Below are 14,764 nucleotides of genomic sequence, written 5' to 3'. Positions count from 1 at the left end.
CACGTGGTGTTCGGTGTGGGGTCTGTTGTGGTCGGGGCTGGTGGTGCGTTGAAACTGTTGTGGATGTCGATGATCTTGCGGTGGAGGAAGGTGGCCAGTGAGTCGCACAGTCCTTCCGAGGGGGGGATGTCATTGGTGTTGGCGCTGGGGTTGGAGAGTTCCTTGATGATGCTGAAGAGCTCTTTGCAATCGTGTGCGTTGTTGTCCAGGTGGGCTTTGAAGGAGGATCTCTTGGTTGTTCTGATGAGTTGGTGGTGTCTGCGAATGTCGTCCTTGTGGGCAGCGTAGTTGTCGGATGTGCGGTCTTGGAGCCATTTTTTCTCTAGCATCCGGCATGTGTGTTTGGAGGTCTGGAGTTCTTTGGTGAACCAGGAGGCTTTTTTGCTGGACTGGTTGATGGTGGGCTTCTTTAGCGGAGCGAGGGTGTTGGCGCAGTCTTCGATCCACTGTCTGAGGTTTCGGCGTTAATGTCTGGATCGGTGGGGTCGGTTGGTGGGTCCAGGGCGAGGGCGGCGTCCAGTTGGTTCTCGGTGATTTTTCCCCAGCTGCAGCGAGGTAGCTGTTGAGTGTGGTGGTGCGTGGTTCCTTTTTTGAATGTGAAATGGATGCAGTGGTGGTTGGTCCAGTGGAGTTCGGTAATGTGGTTGAAGGCGACGTGGGTGCTTGTGGAGAAGATAGGGTAGAGAGTGTGGCAGGCAGCATGGGTGGGTTCTGTGACGAGTTGTCGGAGGCCGAGGTTGGCGAGGTTGACGATCAGGGTGGCAGAGTTGGTGTTGTTGTTGTTTTCGAGGTGGTAGTTCAGGTCCCCGAGGAGGATGTAGTCCATGGAGGACAGTGCGTGGGTGCAGGCGAGGTCGGCAATGGAATCGCTGAACAGGGCCCGGGGTCCAGGAGGTCTGTAGACGAGTGTTCCTCTGAGAGTGGTGTTGGGGTCAGTGTGGATCCGGAAGTGGAGGTGTTCGGCGAGTTGAGAGAGTCATCTGCGAGGGTGTGGACCTGGAGTGTGGACTTGTGTACGATGGCTATTCCTCCTCTGATTCCATTGATGCGATCCCTGCGGTTGATCTTGTAGCCGTCTGAGATGGCTATGGTGATGTCCGGTGCCGAGGATTCGTTCCACCAGGTCTCAGTCAGGAAAGCCCTGTCTGGGACCGTTGTGTCGAGTAGGTCTCAAAGCTCGACGGCGTGTTTGCGTGCGGAGCGGGTGTTGAGGAGTATACAGCGGAGGTGGTTGGGTCCAGTCCTTGAAGGTTCAGCACCTCTGTTGCCTCTTTATGTACCTCTCTTGCCTCTTTCTGCTCCTCTTGTGCCTCTTTCTGCACCTCTCTACCCTCTTTCTGTTGCTCACTCTCTTCTTTCTGAACCCCTCTTGCCCCTTTCTGCACTTCTCTTGCTTCTTTCTACATCTCACGCTTCGTTCTGCACCTATCTTGCCTCTTTCTGTACTTCTCTTTCATCTTTCTGCACCTCTCCTTTCTACAGCTCACTCTTCTTTCTGCACCTCTCTTGCCTCTTTCTGTACTTCTCTGTCATCTTTCTGCACCTCTCTCTCTTGCCTCTTTCTGTAGCTTACTCTCTTATTTCTGCACCTCTCTTTCCTCTGTCTGCACCTTTCTTCTTCTTTCTGCACCTCTCTTGCCCCTTTCTGCACCTCGCTTGCCTTTCTATCTAACTCTTGCCTCTTTCTGTACCTCTTTTGCCTCTTTCTGCACTTATCTTGCCTCTTTATGCACCTCTCTTGCCTCTTTCTGTACCTCTATTGCCTCTTTCTGTACTTCTCTTGGGTCTTTCTGCAGCTCACTCTCTTCTTTGTGTACCTCTCTTGCCTCTTTCTGTACCTCTATTGCCTCTTTCTGCAGCTCACTCTCTTGTTTCTGCTGCTCTTCTACCTCTTTCTGGACCTCTCCTCCCTCTTTGTGAACATCTCTTCTGCACGTCTCTTGCCTCTTGTTGTACTTCTCTTGCCTCTTTTTGCTATTCTCTTTCCTTTACTTCACTTACTTCTTTCAGCACCCTTCATCCTCTTTCTGTACCTATCTTGACTCTTTCTACACCTCTTACCACTTTCTGTACCACTCCTACCTCTTTCCGTACCTCTCCTGCCACTTTCTGCAGCTCACTCTCTTTTTTCTGCACCTCTCTTGCCTCTTTTTGCACAACTCTTCCCTCATTTTGCAGCTCACTCTCTTCTATCTGTATCTCTCTTTTCTCTTTTGCACCTCTCTTGCCTCTTTTTGCACATCTCTTGCCTCTTTCTGTACCTCTCTTCTTTCTGCATCTCTCTTGTCTCTTTCTGCACCTGTCTTGCCTCTTTATGCACCTCACTTGCATCTGCCTGCACTTGCTTCTTTCTGCAGCTCACTCTCTTTTTTCTGTACCTCTCTTGCCTCTTTCTGCACCTCACTTGCCTCTTTCTGCAGCTCACTCTCTTTTTTCTGTACCTCTCTTCCCTCACTCTGTAGTTCACTCTCTTGTATCTGTAACCCTTGTGCCTCTTCCTAGACATCTCTTGCATCTTTCTGTACCACTCTTGCCTCTTTGTATTCCTCTCTTGCAACTTTCTGTACCTCATTTGCCTCTTTCTGCAGCTCACTCTCTTCTTTCTGTACCACTCTTCCCTCATTCTATAGCTCACTCTCTTCTATCTGTACCTCTCTTGCCTTTTTCTGTACCTCTCTTCTTTCTGTACCTCTCTTGTCTCTTTCTGCACCTGTCTTGCCTCTTTATGCACCTCACTTGCCTCTGCATGCGCTTCTCTTGCTTCTTTCTGCAGCTTACTTTTTTTCTGCACCTCTCTTCCCTCTTTCGGCACCTCACTTGCATCTTTTGGCAGCTCACTCTTTTTTTTCTGTACCTCTCTTCTCTCACTCTGTAGCTCACTCTACCGTATCTGTAACCCTCGTGCCTCTTTCTAGATATCTCTTGCATCTTTCTGTACCACTCTTGCCTCTTTGTATTCCTTTCCATTTGCCTCTTTCTGCAACTCACTCTCTTCTTTCTGTACCGCTCTTCCCTCAATCTATAGCTCACTCTCTTCTATCTGTATCTCTCTTGCCTCTTTCTAGACATCTCTTGCCTCTTTCTGTACCACACTTGCCTCTTTCTATTCCTCTCATGCATCTTTCTGTACCTCCCTTACTTCCTTACACACCTCTCTTGCCTCTGTCTGCACTTCTCGTCCTTCTTTCTGCACCTCTCTTGCCTCTTTCTGCACCTCACGTGCCTCTTTCTGCCGCTTACTCTCTTCTTTATGTACCTCTCTTGACTCTTTCTAGACTTATCTTGCCTCTTTCTGGATCACTCTTGCCTCTTTCTGCATCTCTCTACAGCTCAATCTCCTATTTCTGCTCCTCTCACCTCTTTCTACACCTTTCTTGCCATTTTCTGTACCTCTCTTGCCTCTTTCAGCACCTCTCATGCCTATTTTTGTACTTCTCTTGGTTCTTTCTGGAGCTCAGTCTCTTCGTTCCATACCTCTCTTGCCTCTTTCTGTGACTCTCCTTCCTCTTTCTGCAGCTCACTCTCTACTTTCGATACCTCTCTTGCCTCTTTTTAGACATCTCTTGCCTCTTTATGTACGACTCTTGCCTCTTTCTGCATCTCTCTACCCTCTTTCTGCAGCTCAATCTCTTATTTCTGCTCCTCTCTTGCCTCTTTCTGCACCTCTCTTGCCATTTTCTTTACCTCTCTTGCCTCTTTCAGCACCTCTCTTGCCTCTTTTTGCACTTCTCGTTGTTCTTTCTGGAGCACAGTCTCTTCTTTCTGTACCTCTCTTGACTCTTTTTACCCTTCTCTTGCCTCTTTATTAGGCTCACTTGTTTCATTCTGTTCCTTTCTTCTTCTTTCTGCACCTCGCATGACTCTTCTATACCTCTTACCTCTTTCTGCACCGTACTTGCCTCTTTGTGTACCTCTCTTGCCTCTTTCTGCAGCTCACTCTCTTCTTTCTGCACCTCTCTTGCCTCTTTGTACACGTCTCTTTCCTCTTTCTGCAGATCACTCTCTTCTTTCTACACCACTCTTGCCTCTTTCTGCACCTCTCTTGCCTCTTTCTGCACCAACCTTGTATCTTTCAAGAACTCTCTTGCTTCTTTCTGTACCTCTCTTGCCGTTCCTCTCTTAGTTCTTTCTTTACCTCTCTTTCCTCTATTTGCACCTCGCTTGGCTTTCTATTCCACTCTTGCCTCTTTCTGCACCTCTCTCACCTCTTTCAGCACTTCTCTTGCCTCTTTCTGCACATCTCTTGTCTCTTTCAGTACCTCTCTTGCCTATTTCTTAACATCTGTTGCCTCTTTCTGCTCCCCTCTTGCCTCTTTATTGGCCTCTCTTGCCTCTTTCTGTACCAGTCTTGTCTCTTTCTACACCTCTCTTGCCTCTTTCAGCACCAATCTTGTCTCTTTCTATACCTCTCTTGCTTCTTTCTACAGCTCACTCTAATCTTACTGCATCTATCTTGCCTCTTTCTGCACCTCTCTTGCCTCTTTCTGTACTTCTCTTCCTTTTTTCTGTACCTTTCTTCCTGTTTCTGCGCCACACCAGCCTCTTTCTACAACATTATTCCTGTATCTGTACCTCTCTTTGTAATTTATGTACCTCTCTTGCCTCCTTCTGCTATTCTCTTGCCTCTTCATGCACCTCAAGTGCCTCTTTCTGTACCTTTCATCCTATTTCTGCATCTTCTTGCCTCTGTCTATACCTATTACCTCTTTCTGCACCCCTCTTGCCTCTTTCTGCACATCCCTTGCCTCTCCTGCCTCTTTCTACAGCTCACTATCTTCTATTCAGCATTCTACACCTGACTTGCCTCATTCTGCACTTCTCTTCCCTCTTTGTGTAGCTCACTCTCTTCTGTCAGCACCTCTCTAGCCTCTTTATGTACCTCTTTTGCCTCTTTCTGCACATCACTTGCCTCTTTCTGCACATCTCTTGTATCTTTCAGCACCTCTGCTGCCTCTTCATATACCTCTCTTGCCTCTTTCTGCACCTCTCTTTCCTCTTTCTGCACCTCACTTGCCTCTTTCTGCATATCTCTTGTCTCTTTCAGCACCTCTCTTGCCTCTTTCTGCACATCTCTTGCCTCTTTCTTCACCTCTCTTCCCTCTTTCTGTAGCCCACTCTTTTCTTTCTGCACCCTCTTGCCTCTTTCCACACTTCTCTTGCTTCCTTCTACAGCTCACTCTTCTTTCTGCACCTCTCTAGCCTCTTTCCACACTTCTCTTTCATCTTTCTGTACCTCTCTCTCTTGCCTCTTTCTGGAGCTCACTATCTTCTTTCTGCATCTCTCTTGCCAATTTCTGCATCTCTCTTACTTCTTTCTTCACCTTTCTTCTTCTTTCTGCACCTCTCTTGCCTCTTTATGCTCTTCTCCTGCCTGTTTCTGCAGCTCACTCACTTCTTTTTGGACCTATCTTTCCTCTTTCAAGACATCTTTTGCTTCTTTCTGTAACACTCTTGTCTCTTTCTGCATCTCTCTACCATCTTTCTGCAGCTCAATCTCTTCTTTCAGTTCCTCTCTTGCCTCTTTCTGCACCTCTCTTGCTGTTTTCTGTACCTCTCTTGCCTCTTTCAGCACCTCTCATGCCTCTTTTTGCACTTCTCTTGGTTCTTTCTGGAGCTCACACTCTTCTTTATGTAACTCTATTGCCGCTTTCTGTGACTCTCTTGCCTCTTTCTGCAACTCACTATCTTCTTTCTGTACCTCTCTTGCCTCTTTCTACACCTCTCCTCCCTCTTTCTGCAGCTCATTCACTTTTTTCTGCACCACTTGTCTCTTCATGCACCTCTCTTGCCTCTTTCTGCACCAGTCTTCTCTCTTTCAACACCTGTCTTGCCTCTTTCTGCACCAACCTTGTCTCTTTCTATAACTCTCTTGCTTCTTTCTGTGCCTCTCTGGCCTCTTTCTGTACCTCTTGTGCCTCTTTCTTTACCTCTCTTTCCTCTATTTGCACCTCACTTGGCTTTCTATTCCACCCTTGCCTCTTGCTGCACCTCTCTCACCTCTTTCAGCTCTTCTCTTGCCTCTTTCTGCACTTCTCTTGCCTCTTTCAGTACCTCTCTAGCCTCTTTCTTAACATCTGTTGCCTCTTTCTGCACCCCTCTTGCCTCTTTATGTACCTCTCTTGCCTCTTTCTGTACCATTCTTGTCTCTTTCTATACCTCTCTTGCTTCTTTCTACAGCTCACCTTACTGTATCTATTGTGTCTCTTTCTGCACCTCTCTCGCCTCTTTCTGTACTTATCTTCCTTTTTTCTGTACCTTTCTTTCCTCTTTATGTACCTCTCTTGCCTTCTTCTGCTATTCTCTTGTATCTTCATGCACCTCAAGTGCCTCTTTCTGTACCTTTCATCCTGTTTCCGCACCTTCTTGATTCTTTCTAGACCTATTAGCTCTTTCTGCACCCCTCTTGCCTCTTTCTGCTCATCTCTTGCTGCTTTCTGTGACTCGCTTGCCTCTTTCTGCAACTCACCCTCTTCTTTCTGCACCTTTCTTGCCTCTTTCTACACCTCTCCTCCCTCTCTCTGCAGCTCATTCACTTTTTTCTGCACCACTCTTGCCTCTTTATGCACATCTCTTGCCTCTTTCTGCACCAGTCTTGTCTCTTTCAACACCTCTCTTGCCTCTTTCTGCACCAACCTTGTCTCTTTCTATAACTCTCTTGCTTCTTTCTGTGCCTCTCTGGCCTCTTTCTGTACCTCTCTTGACTCTTTCTTTACCTCTCTTTCCTCTATTTGCACCTCGCTTGGCTTTCTATTCCATCCTTGCCTCTTTCTGCACCTCTCTCACCTCTTTCAGCACTTCTCTTGCCTCTTTCTGCACTTCTCTTGCCTCTTTCAGTACCTCTCTTGCCTCTTTCTTAACATCTGTTGCCTCTTTCTGCACCCCTCTTGCCTCTTTATGGACCTCTCTTGCCTCTTTCTGTACCAGTCTTGTCTCTTTCTACACCTCTTGTGCCTCTTTCTGCACCAATCTGGTCTCTTTCTATACCTCTCTTGCTTCTTTCTACAGCTCACTCTCATCTTACTGCATCTATTGTGTCTCTTTCTGCACCTCTCCTGCCTCTTTCTGTACTTATCTTCCTTTTTTCTGTACCTTTCTTTCCTCTTTATGTACCTCTCTTGCCTTCTTCTGCTATTCTCTTGTCTCGTCAAGTACCTCAAGTGCCTCTTTCTGTACCTTTTATCCTGTTTCTGCACCTTCTTGCCTCTTTCTATACCTATTACCTCTGTCTTTACCCCTCTTGCCTCTTTTTGCAGATCTCTTGCCTTTTTCCGAACCTCTCCTGCCTCTTTCTACAGCTCACTATCTTCTATTCTGCACCTGTCTTGCCTCTTTCTGCATTCCTCTTCCCTCTTTGTGTAGCTCACTCTCTTCAGTCAGCACCTCTCTAGCCTCTTTATGTACCTCTCTTGCCTCTTTCTGCACATCTCGTGTCTCTTTCAGAACCTCTGTTGCCTCTTTATGTACCTCTCTTGCCTCTTTCTGCACATCTCTTGCCTCTTTCTTCACCTCTCTTCCCTCTTTCTGTAGCTCACTCTTTTCTTTCTGCACCCTCTTGCCTCTTTCCACACTTTTCTTGCTTCCTTCTACAGCTCACTCTTCTTTCAGCACCTCTCTAGCCTCTTTCTGTACTTCTCTTCATCTTTCTGTTCCTCTCTCTCTTGCCTCTTTCTGGAGCTCACTCTATTCTTTCTGCAACTCTCTTGCCAATTGCTGCACCTCTTTTACTTCTTTCTTCACCGTTCTTCTTCTTTCTGCACCTCTCTACCTCTTTATGCTCTTCTCCTGCCTGTTTCTGCAGCTCACTCTCTTCTTTTTGCACCTATCTTGCCTCTTTCTAGACATCTCTTGCTTCTTTCTGTAGCACTCTTGTCTCTTTCTGCATCTCTCTACCATCTTTCTGCAGCTCAATCTCTTCTTTCAGTTCCTCTCTTGCCTCTCTCTGCACCTCTCTTGCCGTTTTCTGTACCTCTCTTGCCTCTTTCAGCACCTCTCATGCCTCTTTTTGCACTTCTCTTGGTTCTTTCTGGAGCTCACACTCTTCTTTATGTAACTCTATTGCCGCTTTCTGTGACTCTCTTGCCTCTTTCTGCAACTCACTCTCTTCTTTCTGTACCGCTTTTGCCTCAGTCTACACCTCTTCTCCCTCTTTCTGCAGCTCATTCACTTTTTTCTGCACCACTTGCCTCTTTATGCACCTCTCTTGCCTCTTTCTGCACCAGTCTTGTCTCTTTCAACACCTCTCTTGCCTCTATCTGCACCAACCTTGTCCCTTTCTATAACTCTCTTGCTTCTTTCTGTGCCTCTCTGGCCTCTTTCTGTACCTCTCTTGCCTCTTTCTTTACCTCTCTTTCCTCTATTTGTACCTCGCTTGGCTTTCTATTCCACTCTAGCCTCTTTCTGCACCTCTCTCACCTCTTTCAGCACTTCTCTTGCCTCTTTCTGCACTTCTCTTGCCTCTTTCAGTACCTCTCTTTCCTCTTTCTTAACATCTGTTGCCTCTTTCTGCACCCCTCTTGCCTCTTTATGGACCTCTCTTGCCTCTTTCTGTACCAGTCTTGTCTCTTTCTACACCCCTCCTACCTCTTTCTGCACCAATCTGGCCTCTTTCTATACCTCTCTTGCTTCTTTCTACAGCTCACTCTCATCTTACTGCATCTATCGTGTCTCTTTCTGCACCTCTCTTGCCTCTTTCTGTACTTATCTTCCTTTTTTCTGTACCTTTCTTTCCTCTTTATGTACCTCTCTTGCCTTTTTCTGCTATTCTCTTGCCTCTTCATGCACCTCAAGTGCCTCTTTCTGTACCTTTTATCCTGTTTCTGCACCTTCTTGCCTCTTTCTATACCTATTACCTCTGTCTTTACCCCTCTTGCCTCTTTTTGCAGATCTCTTGCCTTTTTCCGAACCTCTCTTGCCTCTTTCTACAGCTCACTATCTTCTATTCTGCACCTGTCTTGCCTCTTTCTGCACTTCTCTTCCCTCTTTGTGTAGCTCACTCTCTTCGGTCAGCACCTCTCTAGGCTCTTTATGTATCTCTCTTGCCTCTTTCTGCATCTCAGTTGCCTCTTTCTGCATATCTCTTGTCTCTTTCAGCACCTCTACTGGCTCTTTATGTACCTCTCTTGCATCTTCCTGTACCAGTCTTGTCTCTTTCTACACCTCTCTTGCCTCTTTCTGCACCAATCATGTCTCTTTCTATACCTCTCTTGCTTCTTTCTACAGCTCACTCTCATCTTACTGCATCTATGTTTCCTCTTTCTGCACCTCTCTTGCCTCTTTCTGTACTTCTCTTCCTTTTTTCTGTACCTTTCTTCCTGTTTCTGCGCCTCACCAGCCTCTTTCTACACCTTTCTTCCTGTTTCTGTACCTCTCTTTCCACTTTATGTACTGCTCTTGCCTGCTTCTGCTATTCTCTTGCCTCTTTCTGTACCTTTCATCCTATTTCTGCATCTTCTTGCCTCTGTCTATACCTATTACCTATTTCTGCATCCCTCTTGCCTCTTTCTGCACATCCTTTGCCTCTTTCTAAACCTCTCCTGCCTCTTTCTACAGCTCACTATCTTCTATTCGGCATTCTACACCTGGCTTGCCTCATTCTGCACTTCTCTTCACTCTTTGTGTAGCTCACTCTCTTCTGTCAGAACCTCTCTAGCCTCTTTATGTACCACTCTTGCCTCTTTCTGCACCTCACTTGCCAATTTATGCACATCTCTTGTATCTTTCAGCACCTCTGCTGCCTCTTCATGTACCTCTCTTGCCTCTTTCTGCACATCTCTTGCCTCTTTCTTCACCTCTCTTCCCTCTTTCTGTATCTCACTCTTTTCTTTCTGCACCCTCTTGCCTCTTTCCACACTTCTCTTGCTTGCTTCTACAGCTCACTCTTCTTGCAGCACCTCTCTAGACTCTTTCTGTACTTCTCTTTCATCTTTCTGTACCTCTCTCTCTTGCCTCTTTCTGGCGCTCACTCTCTTCTTTCTGCATCTCTCTTGCCAATTGCTGCACCTCTCTTACTTCTTTCTTCACCTTTCTTCTTCTTTCTGCACCTCTCTTGCCTCTTTATGCTCTACTCCTGCCTGTTTCTGCAGCTCACTCTCTTCTTTTTGCACCTATCTTGCCTCTTTCTAGACATCTCTTGCTTCTTTCTGTAGCACTCTTGTATCTTTCTGCATCTCTCTACCATCTTTCTGCAGCTCAATCTCTTCTTTCAGTTCCTCTATTGCCTCTTTCTGCGCCTCTCTTGCCGTTTTCTGTACCTCTCTTGCCTCTTTCAGCACCTCTCATGCCTAATTTTGCACTTCTCTTGGTTCTTTCTGGAGCTCACACTCTTCTGTATATAACTCTATTGCCGCTTTCTGTGACTCTCTTGCCTCTTTCTGAAACACACTCTCTTCTTTCTGGACCTCTCTTGCCTCTTTCTACACCTCTCCTCCCTCTTTCTGCAGCTCATTCACTTTTTTCTGCACCACTTGCCTCTTTATGCACCTCTCTTGCCTCTTTCTGCACCAGTCTAGTCTCTTTCTACACCTCTCTTGCCTCTTTCTGCACCAACCTTGTCTCTTTCTATACCTCTCTTGCTTCTTTCTGTGCCTCTCTTGCCTCTTTCTGTACCTCTCTTGCCTCTTTCTTTACCTCTCTTTCCTCTATTTGCACCTCGCTTGGCTTTCTATTCCACTCTTGTCTCTTTATGCACCTCTCAAACCTCTTTCAGCACTTCTCTTGCCTCTCTCTGCACTTCTCTTGCCTCTTTCTGCAACCCTCTTGCCTCTTTATGGACCTCTCTTGCCTCTTTCTGTACCAGTCTTGTCTCTTTCTATACCTCTCTTGCCTCTTTCTGCACAAGTATGGTTTCTTTCTACACCTCTCTTGCCTCTTTCTGCACCAATCCTGGCTCTTTCTATACCTCTCTTGCTTTTTTCTACAGCTCACTCCCATCTTACTGCATCTATCTTGCCTCTTTCTGCACCTCTCTTGCCTCTTTCTGTACTTCTCTTCCTTTTTTTCTGTATCTATCTTCCTGTTTCTGTACCTCACCAGCCTCTTTCCACACCTTTCTTCCTGTTTCTGTACCTCTCTTTCCTCTTTATGTACCTCTCTTGCCTCCTTCTGCTAATCTCTTGCCTCTTCATGCACCTCAAGTGCCTCTTTCTGTACATTTCATCCTGTTTCTGCACATTCTTGCCTCTTTCTATGCCTATTACCTCATTCTGCACCCCTCTTGCCTCTTTCTGCTCCTCTCTTGCCTCTTTCTGAACATCTCCTGCCTCTTTCTACAGCTCACTATCTTCTATTCTGCACCTGGCTTTCCTCGTTCTGTACTTCTCTTCCCTCTGTGTAGCTCACTCTCTTCTGTCAGCACCTCTCTATCCTCTTTAAGTACCTCTCTTGACTCTTTCTGCAACTCACTTGCCTCTTTATGCATATCTTTTGTCTCTTTCAGCCCCTTTGCTGCCTCTTTATGTACCTCTCTTGCCTCTTTCTGCACATCTATTCCCTCTTTCTGTAGCTCACTCTCTTTATTTTGCACCCCTCTTGCCTCCTTCTGAACTTCTCTTGCTTCTTTCTACAGCTCACTCTTCTTTCTGCACCTCTCTTTCCTCTCTCTGTACTTCTCTTTCATCTTTCTGCACCTCTCGCATCTTTCTGGCGCTCACTCTCTTCTTTCTGCATCTCTCTTGCTTCTTTCTGCACCTCTCTCGCCTCTTTCTGCACCTTTCTTCTACTTTCTGCACCTCACTTGCCTCTTTATGCTCTTCTCTTACCTCTTTCTGTAACTCACTTGCCTATATCTGTACCTCTCTTGCCTTTCTACTCGACTCTTGCCTCTTTCTATACCTCTATTGCCTCTTCCTGCACCTCTCTTGCCTCTTTCAGCACCTCTCATGCCTCTTTTTGCACTTCTCTTGGTTCTTTCTGGAGCTAACACTCTTCTTTATGTAACTCTATTGCCGTTTTCTGTGACTCTCTTGCCTCTTTCTGCAACTCACTCTCTTCTTCCTAAACCTCTCTTGCCTCTTTCAGCACCTCTCATGCCCCTTTTTGCACTTCTCTTGGTTCTTTCTGGAGCTCACACTCTTCTGTATATAACTCTATTGCCGCTTTCTGTGACTCTCTTGCCTCTTTCTGCAACTCACTCTCTTCTTTCTGTATCTCTCTTGCCTCTTTCTACACCTCTCTTCCCCCTTTCTGCAGCTCATTCACTTTTTTCGGCACCACTTGCCTCTTTATGTACCTCTCTTGCCTCTTTCTGCACCAGTCTTGTCTCTTTCAACACCTGTCTTGCCTCTTTCTGCACCAACCTTGTCTCTTTCTATAACTCTCTTGCTTCTTTCTGTGCCTCTCTGGCCTCTTTCTGTACCTCTCTTGCCTCTTTCTTTACCTCTCTTTCCTCTATTTGCACCTCGCTTGGCTTTCTATTCCACTCTTGTCTCTTTCTGCACCTCTCAAACCTCTTTCAGCACTTCTCTTGCCTCTCTCTGCACTTCTCGTGCCTCTTTCTGCAACCCTCTTGCCTCTTTATGGACCTCTCTTGCCTCTTTCTGTACATGTCGTGTCTCTTTCTGCAACCCTCTTGCCTCTTTCTGCACCAGTATGGTTTCTTTCTACACCTCTCTTGCCTCTTTCTGCACCAATCCTGGCTCTTTCTATACCTCTCTTGCTTCTTTATACAGCTCACTCTCATCTTACTGCATCTATCTTGCCTCTTTCTGCACCTCTCTTGCCTCTTTCTGTACTTCTCTTCCTTTTTTCTGTACCTATCTTCCTGTTTCTGTACCTCACCAGCCTCTTTCCACACCTTTCTTCCTGTTTCTGTACCTCTCTTTCCTCTTTATGTACCTCTCTTGCCTCCTTCTGCTATTCTCTTGCCTCTTCATGCACCTCAAGTGCCTCTTTCTGTACATTTCATCCTGTGCCTGCACCTTCTTGCCTCTTTGTATACCTATTACCTCTTTCTGCACCCCTCTTGCCTCTTTCTGCTCCTCTCTTGCCTCTTTCTGAACCTCTCCTGCCTCTTTCTACAGCTCACTATCTTCTATTCTGCACCTGGCTTTCCTCGTTCTGTACTTCTCTTCCCTCTGTGTAGCTCACTCTCTTCTGTCAGCACCTCTCTAGCCTCTTTAAGTACCTCTCTTGACTCTTTCTGCAACTCACTTGCCTCTTTCTGCATATCTCTTGTCTCTTTCAGCCCCTTTGCTGCCTCTTTATGTACCTCTCTTGCCTCTGTCAGCACCTATCGTCCCTCTTTCTGTAGCTTACTCTCTTTATTTTGCACCCCTCTTGTCTCCTTCTGTATTTCTCTTGCTTCTTTCTACAGCTCACTCTTCTTTCTGCACCTCTCTTTCCTCTTTCTGTACTTCTCTTTCATCTTTCTCCACCTCTCTTGCATCTTTCTAGAGCTCACTCTCTTCTTTCTGCATCTCTCTTGCTTCTTTCTGCACTTCTCTCGCCTCTTTCTGTACCTTTCTTCTTCTTTCTGTGCCTCTCTTGCCTCTTTCTGTACCTCTCTTGCCTCTTTCTTTACCTCTCTTTCCTCTATTTGCACCTCGCTTGGCTTTCTATTCCACTCTTGTCTCTTTCTGCACCTCTCAAACCTCTTTCAGCACTTCTCTTGCCTCTCTCTGCACTTCTCTTGCCTCTTTCTGCAACCCTCTTGCCTCTTTCTGAACCTCTCCTGCCTCTTTCTACAGGTCACTATCTTCTATTCTGCACCTGGCTTTCCTCGTTCTGTCAGCCCTCTTCCCTCTCTTCCCTCTGTGTAGCTCACTCTCTACTGTCAGCACCTGTCTAGCCTCTTTAAGTACCCTTCTTGACTCTTTCTGCAACTCACTTCCCTCTTTCTGCATATCTCTTGTCTCTTTCAGCCCCTTTGCTGCCTCTTTATGTACCTCTCTTGCCTCTTTCTGCACCTCACTTGCCACTTTCTGCACATCTCTTGTATCTTTCAGCACCTCTGCTGCCTCTTCATGTACCTCTCCTGCCTCTTTCTGCACCTCTCTTTCTGCACCTGACTTGCCTCTTTCTGCATATCTCTTGTCTCTTTCAGCACCTCTGTTGCCTCTTTATGTACCTCTCTTGCCTCTTTCTGCATATCTCTTGCCTCTTTCTTCACCTCTCTTCCCTCTTTCTGTAGCTCAATCTTTTCTTTCTGCACCCTCTTGCCTCTTTCCGCACTTCTCGTGCTGTACTTCTCTTTCATCTTTCTGTACCCCTCTCTCTTGCCTCTTTCTGGAGCTCACTCTCTTCTTTCTGCATCTCTCCTGCCAATTTCTGCACCTCTCTTACTTCTTTCTTCGCCTTTCTTCTTCTTCTGCACCTCTCTTGCCTCTTTGTGCTCTTCTCCTGCCTGTTTCTGCAGCTCACTCTCTTCTTTTTGCACCTATCCTGCCTCTTTCTAGACATCTCTTGCTTCTTTCTGTAGCACTCTTGTCTCTTTCTGCATCTCTCTACCATCTTTCTGCAGCTCAATCTCTTCTTTCAGTACCTCTCTTGCCTCTTTCTGCACGTCTCTTGCCATTTTATGTACCTCTCTAGCCTCTTTCAGCACCTCTCATGCCTCTTTTTGCACTTCTCTCGGTTCTTTCTGGAGCTCACACTCTTCTTTATGTAACTCTATTGCTGCTTTCTGTGTCTCTCTTGCCTCTTTCTGCAACTCACTCTCTTGTTTCTGTACCTCTCTTGCCTCTTTCTACACCTCTCCTCCGTCTTTCTGCAGCTCATTCACTTTTTTCTACACCACTTGCCTCTTTATGCTCCTCTCTTGCCTCTTTCT

Source organism: Lissotriton helveticus, chromosome 4_1 (assembly GCF_964261635.1).
Source record: "Lissotriton helveticus chromosome 4_1, aLisHel1.1, whole genome shotgun sequence".
Classification (NCBI taxonomy): domain Eukaryota; kingdom Metazoa; phylum Chordata; class Amphibia; order Caudata; family Salamandridae; genus Lissotriton; species Lissotriton helveticus.
This window is presented reverse-complemented; position numbering follows the sequence as displayed.